This window comes from Triticum dicoccoides, chromosome 3A (genome assembly GCF_002162155.2).
Source record: "Triticum dicoccoides isolate Atlit2015 ecotype Zavitan chromosome 3A, WEW_v2.0, whole genome shotgun sequence".
NCBI classification, from domain to species: domain Eukaryota; kingdom Viridiplantae; phylum Streptophyta; class Magnoliopsida; order Poales; family Poaceae; genus Triticum; species Triticum dicoccoides.
Window position 1 is genome coordinate 128,635,015 of NC_041384.1, and position 7,628 is coordinate 128,642,642.

The window sequence follows — 7,628 nt, forward strand, 5'->3', positions numbered from 1 at the left end:
CACTTGAACAATGGAGCGGAGCCTCCCCAAAGCTTCTCGCTGTTCACTTGTGCGTGCGCGCTGTTGCCGTCACGGACAGCCAGCCAGTAGCCATTGAGGTCCGAAAGTTCATCGCTGGAAGTCAGATTAGTGTACCAATGTCACAAGCAAACCAAGTACTAGCGAGCACCGAGCCAGTGCAAGTCAGTCATGTTTTATAAAAAAGGAGGATGACCTCCCGGCCTCTGCTCTCTGCATCAAAACGATGCATGCAGACATATATTATTAATTATGCAAAATTCAACAACTAAACAACCTCGACCCAAAAATTAAATGGAAAACAAACACTGAAACTGTATACCTCCTGACAGTAACTCTCCCAGATAACCATTAACACTATATTACAAGACACATCAAAAACGAAAATACACAACTCCTTAGCGACGCCAAGTCAATCATGTGCCGTGCCAATGGCGCCGGCGGCGAGGGCACTTGACTGCCTGCCTGTACATCATCATTGTTAACTCGTTTTCGATCTGGTAAACCGCTGCCACCTAACAAGGGGCAGGTCGATATATCGATCACCGGCAACCACCGCACTAATTGGGGAGGCAAGATTAGCTAGCTAATGGATTAAGCGTCCCCGTATATGGATCGTGTCTTGATCGAAGGGTGTTTACATGTGACGTGTTTTAAATATATACGTACCTGCAGGCTGTAGCTAGCATGCACTGAAGAATCGTTCTTCGCCGCCTTGCACCAGCTAGCTAGCTCGTCGTGATCGTTCCTTTTTGTGAAACAAGCTAGGCCAGCTTTGTACGTACTCTTCGAAACGTAGCCGCGGTACATGCATGGTAGCCTGGTAGGTATGTGTTTTGTTCGGGCACGGGACTGCCGGCCGGACTGATGATAGCCACTGCTAGAGCGTCGCGCTCTCGCGGACTGCAAGTGACCATGACATGGTGACGCCGATCGACCCATCTGGCGGAACGTTCCTTGGAGTGTTGCACATGTACAGTATATCCACTAATTGGCCGGATGGAATCTGTATTTGGTGTGACATGCATATATATGCTGGAAAATCCCCGTCAAATTTGTTGCAAGTTGCTCGACTCGCATATACTTTTCTCAAGCTTTCTTTAGCCAGCCCAAGCAAGAATGCTAATCTAGTTGTCAAAAAGAAAGCAAGAATGTTACTGCAGTTTCCAAGCTTTGTATTTTAACCAGCTGCTGAAGTCGCCAGTGATAAACAATCCAAGAATATTTAACGCTGCCTCGCACTCAGACGTTCAGAGCTACTGGTATCTATCTATGGGTTTGGGTATCCAGAAATACAGGCGAAGAGGTAGGCGAGCCCCGAAAGGTCAAAGGACCAAACCGATGGGTACCGGAGTTCGCTCCCTCCCATGACGCAGCGCGGCACGTTTGGGTTTCGTTTCAGAATTCAGAGATGCTCGCTGGCTGCATATGGCCAGCGCAAGCGGGAGACGTCACCGTCTATTCTTCCGTGACAAGAACGGCGCAACCACCGATGGGACCTTCCTCTCTTCCCGATCGATCGGTCGAAGCGTACGTGGGCTTCCGGACGCGCGTTGGCTACCTCCTCCCATTGGCCGCCGGGCATGTGACGAGGAATTTTTGCTCCGGCTGGCTCCTTCGTTGGCTCAGAGCTCGCAATTGCGTCCGGGTCGGGTCGGGTGCGCGCTCGCCTGCGGAGCTACGTGCTGCTCCACGGACCACGGTGAAGAAGAAGATGTTAAACATCCTTGTACGCTACGGTATAATATAAACCGTAGCTAGATAATGTGTGCGTGTTGTAGTTGGTTAGGCTAGGTTGTTGAGATGAGATCTTGTAGATAACTTGGAGATCAATCTACACCTAGCCTAACCTAACCTCTTTGTAAATCCTGCCGCCTGTTTTGGCTATATAACATGCACCGCGCCCCTGCCCCTGGTATGCGCTTCCAGCCTCATTTTTACATGGTATACAGAGCCTACTACTTCCACACATCTAGATCATGTCATCTTCCTCCTCTCCTCACGCCATGGCCATGCCCTCGCTTGCCTCCCTCGGCCACACCATCACGGAGAAGCTTACCCGTGACAACTTCCTGATATGGAAGGTTCAAGTCCTTCCGCACGTCAGGGCCGCGGCGATGACAGGCTACCTTGATGGCACGATCAAGGAGCCTGCTGCTGTCATCGTCACCGAGAAGGAGACCAACGGCAAGAAGGAGATCGTCGAGACGCCCAATCCGGAGCATGCGATCTGGGTCACCCAAGATCAACAGGTGCTCACGTTTCTGCTTGCGTCCCTGTCTCGTGAAGTTTTGATGCAGGTGTCCAATCACACCACGGCCGCGGGTGTCTGGCAGGCTCTGGTCGAGAGTTTCTCCGCGCAGTCCAGAGCACGTCAGATCCAACTCCGTTTGGCGATCGGCAACGCCCGCAAGGGCGATCTCTCCGCTTCTGCTTACTTCACGAAGATGAAGGGACTTGCAGACGAGCTTGCTGCTGCAGGAAAGCCCCTCGAGGAGGATGATATCGTCTCGCACATCCTCGAGGGTCTTATGCATGAGCCCGACTACAACGGGTTCGTTACCTCCATCTCCACGCGTGCTGCCACCGATCGGCCGATCGGTCTCAATGAACTTTTCTCGCTGCTGCTCTCTGCTGAGGCCCGGATCACCGCCCAGCAGGCCGCCTACACCGCTCACCACTCCGCCAACCTTGCTGCAAAAGGTGGGCGCGGTGGCTACGGCGGCGGACGCGGTGGTCAGGGTGGTGGACGCGGCGGCTACGGCGGCGGCAACTACCACGACAACTCAAACAACGGCGGTGGCGGCGGTACACCGCGCCAGAACAATGGTGACCGCGGCGACCGCGGTGACCGTGAGCGGTGCCAAATCTGCAAGGAGGAGGGCCATGGTGCGTGGCGCTGCAGGAAGCGGTACGACAAGGGCTTCAACAACAACGTACGCAATCCTGCAGGCGGTGGCGATGGTGGACGCGGCAGTGGTGGGCGCGGCGGCGGCGGCGGCGGTAATGGAAACCAGCGCTCCGCCAACTCTGCCCACTCCTACGGCGTGGATACCAACTGGTATCTCGATACTGGCGCCACAGATCATGTTACCGACGAGTTGGAGAAGCTAGCTGTGCGTGATCGCTACACCGGCACGGACCAAATCCATACGGCAAGTGGGCAAGGTATGGACATAGCACATATTGGTCATTCAGTAATATCTACTCCCTCTGGTTCCTTGCACCTAAACAACATCCTTCATGCTCCTAGTGCTGACCAAAGCCTCCTTTCTGCTTATAATCTTATGCGAGATAACGATGTTTTTATTGAACTTCACCCTGAATTCTTTCTTGTTAAGGATCAGGCTACCCGGAGAACAATTCTGCAAAACAAGAGTAGATGGGGTCCGTTCCCCGTGACTGGACGGCAAAGTGCCCCCTCATGTCAAGTTCTTGCTGCCATCAAGCCCTCCACGTCTCGGTGGCACAAGCGCCTAGGGCACCCTGCTCTTCCGGTAGTTACAAAAATTCTACGTGATTTCAATCTTCCCGTTTCGAATAAACAAGACCATCTTCTTGTGTGTGATGCATGTCAGATGGCCAAGAGCCATCAGCTACCTTATTCTCGTTCAACTAGTGAATCTACAGCTCCTTTAGAGCTGATTTTCTCAGATGTTTGGGGTCCTGGACCCGTCTCTGTAGGAAGACAAAAATACTATGTCAGTTTTATTGATGATTCCAGCAAGTTTAGCTGGATATATTTGCTCAAAAATAAATCTGATGTCTTTGAAAAATTTCGTCTTTTCCAAGCTCATGTTGAACGTCTCTTTGATCGCAAGATTATTGCCATGCAAACCGATTGGGGTGGGGAGTACCAACGGTTGAGCTCTTTCTTTGAACACATTGGCATCACACACCATGTTTCTTGCCCCCATGCACATCAACAGAACGGCTCCGCGGAACGAAAACATAGGCACATCGTGGAGTTGGTCTCTCCCTACTCGCTCATGCATTCATGCCACTTAAATTTTGGGACGAGGCTTTTCTCACTGCAGTCTATCTTATCAATCGTATTCCTAGCAGAGTTATCAAGAACCAAACGCCTCTAGAACGACTTTTTGGCACCAAGCCCAACTACTCCTTTCTCCGCATCTTTGGGTGTGCCGTTTGGCCAAACTTGCGTCCTTTTAACAAGCACAAGCTCGAGTTCAGGTCCAAACAATGCGCCTTCCTAGGGTACAGTACCCATCATAAAGGCTACAAGTGTCTTGATATCTCCTCTGATCGTGTCTATGTGTCTCGGGATGTTATTTTTGATGAGCAAATCTTTCCTTTCGCAAGCCTTCATTCTAATGCCGGCGCTCAACTCCGAAAAGAATTGCTTCTTCTACCATCTCACCTTTTGCCCTCTCCCACTTTCACGCAAGGGGGAGCTGATTTTACTGTTGATAATATGTCCTTGTCTAATGCTACTACCCCAGCTGAAAGTGTGCAGGAAACAGGGCAGTCACACCCTGAAAATTTTGGTGAAAATTCATATGATTTTATGCAGCAAACTGAGGGTGATCATGCAGCCACAGAAGATCCAGCGGCCTCGGGATCGGTCACTGCCACCACGCCAGGCGAATCCGCCGCGGGATCCGCGTCCGCAGCAGCGTCAGGCGAATCCTCGCCGGGATCCGCGCCAGCTGGCGGGTGGTCAGGCGGGAGCCCTATCCCGCGGTCTCCTGGTGGGCCAGCCAGGCGCACTCCCGCGCCATCCCCAGCTTCGATGGGCGTGCGGTCTCCTGGTGGGACGGCTGATGCGACCTGGCGCGGCCCACCTGGCCCCCACGAGGCGAGGCGCTCGGAACCTGGCGCGGTGCAATCTTCCTCGAGGCCCGCAGCCGCTCCAGAACTGCCAAGTGGCGGTTCGCCACAGGCTGCCGCACCGGATCCGTCTGGATCGCTGCAGGAGGCAGATTCGGGATCCTCTGCGGATGGCTCCGCGGTCTCGTCTGCACAAGATCGTCTACAACTTCAGCATGATCGACCAGCTCCACCTCCTCCTGCCCGATCACACACTCGGTCACAAAGTGGGATTGCCAAGCCCAAGGTATATAAAGACGGCTGTGTTCGTTGGGGTTCTTTTTGTGCCACAGGTGAACCCAAGAGTCTGCACGATGCTCTTGCTCATCCCAAATGGAAGCAGGCCATGGATGAAGAGTTTTCAGCCCTCATTGCCAACAGGACATGGCACTTGGTTCCTCCGGTCAGAGGGCGAAATGTGATTGACTGCAAATGAGTGTACAAGGTAAAACGCAAGTCTGATGGCACGATTGACAGGTACAAGGCACGTCTTGTGGCGAAAGGCTTCAAGCACAGGTATGGAATTGACTACGAAGATACCTTCAGTCCTGTGGTAAAAGCTGCTACTATTAGATTGATTCTTTCAGTTGCAATATCTAGAAGTTGGTGTATGCGACAACTAGATATGAAGAACGCGTTTTTGCATGGTGTTCTGAAAGAAGAAGTGTTTATGAGGCAGCCTCCTGGGTATGAGGATTCAGCTTTACCACGACATGTTTGCAAGCTTGATAAGGCAATTTATGGTTTGAAACAAGCACCCAGAGCTTGGTATTACCGTTTGTACTCCAAACTACAGTCTCTTGGTTTTTCTGCTTCTAAGGGAGATACCTCGTTGTTCTTTTATCATCGACATGGAGTAACCATCTTCATGCTGATTTATGTCGATAATATTATTGTCACCAGCTCCTCTCCTAGAGCAGTTGATGCCCTTCTTCAGGATCTGCACATGGACTTTGCACTCAAGGATTTGGGCAGCCTTCATTTTTTTCTTGGGATCGAGGTGAAGCAGGTGGCTCGTGGCATTGTTCTCTCTCAAGAAAAATATGTCCAAGATATCCTTGAGCGGGTGGGCATGAAAGGTTGCAAACCTTCTCCAACCCCTCTGTCTACCTCAGAGAAGTTGTCTCTTCATGATGGAGAGGCCCTTGGAGCTGAAGACTCCACTAGGTACAGAAGTGTGGTTGGAGCTTTACAGTATTTGACTTTAACCCGGCCTGATATATGTTTTTCAGTCAACAAAGTTTGCCAATTTCTTCATGCACCTACTAGTACTCATTGGACAGCAGTGAAACGCATCCTTCGGTATCTTCAGGCAACCAAGAGTCATGGTCTTACACTTGCCAAATCAGATTCTACACTGGTTAGTGCCTTTTCAGATGCAGATTGGGCAGGTTGTCCTGATGATCGGCGGTTCACTGGAGGCTTTTGCAGTGTTCTTTGGTGGAAATCTGGTTTCTTGGAGTGCACGTAAACAAGCCACTGTGTCCAGGTCAAGCACAGAAGCTGAGTACAAAGCTTTAGCAAATGCAACTGCTTAAATTATTTGGGTGCAAAATATGTTGACAGAACTGGGTATTCGTCATTCGCCTGCAGCCTCACTTTGGTGTGACAATCTTGGAGCCACGTATCTTTCAGCCAATCCTATCTTTCATGCCAGGACAAAGCACATTGAGATTGATTATCATTTTGTTCGTGAAAGAGTTGCTAACAAGCTGCTAAACATTCGGTTTGTTCCTACTGGTGATCAAGTACCGGATGGCTTTACTAAACCACTATCGCTGTGGCAGCTGGAGGTCTTTCGACGCAATCTCAACTTAGATAGTTGTGATTGAGGGGAGTGTTAAACATCCTTGTACGCTACGGTATAATATAAACCGTAGCTAGATAATGTGTGCGTGTTGTAGTTGGTTAGGCTAGGTTGTTGAGATGAGATCTTGTAGATAACTTGGAGATCAATCTACACCTAGCCTAACCTAACCTTTTTGTAAATCCTGCCGCCTGTTTTGGCTATATAACATGCACCGCGCCCCTGCCCCTGGTATGCGCTTCCAGCCTCATTTTTACAGAAGAATCTTCCTTTTTTCTTTTTCGTTTGGGATGAGAAGAAGAATCTTCCGGTTCCAATGGATAGAAGGTCTACTCCACGGTGCCCAACTGCCCAGCCACATGGTCCTTTCCTCGATGCTGCATGGAACCACAAACACGTGCGGCGGCGGCTGTGATTCGAATCGCTCAACGGTGCAGCACGTTGGCTTCTCCTCTCCTCGCATCGATAGCAAAACAGCAGTTTTATCTTGTGGAAACTGAAGACATCTACTATACGCGTATGGTTTTTCTTCGGAATGTCAACTTGACGGGAGGAACAACGACAAGTCTTTGCATGTGCTTCTCTCCCGTTCACCTCGCCATTCCGCCAGATAGGTAGATTCCTACATGCATGTGTACATACCACATAGTACACCCCATTGTTATTATTTTACCAACATTCCATCTGAAAATCATTTATGCTAATGGTTTGCTAGGCATTTTTTTCATTTTTCATGTTTTTTTGAAAAATTCTTCTTCTTCTTCTTCTTCTTCTTCTTCTTCTTGATTAGGGCGGGCGAGAGTGAACGGCGACACACACGTGCATGTGAGCCTCGTCTAGAGCCGGAGCCGACCACCACACAATAAGGACAACGACGACATCGGATGAGGTGAGGCATGATTCGAGATAGAGACAACAATGTTGCGACACACTGGCAAGGAGGAAGTGTTGATGCGCTCAGTTCCTGTTCGCG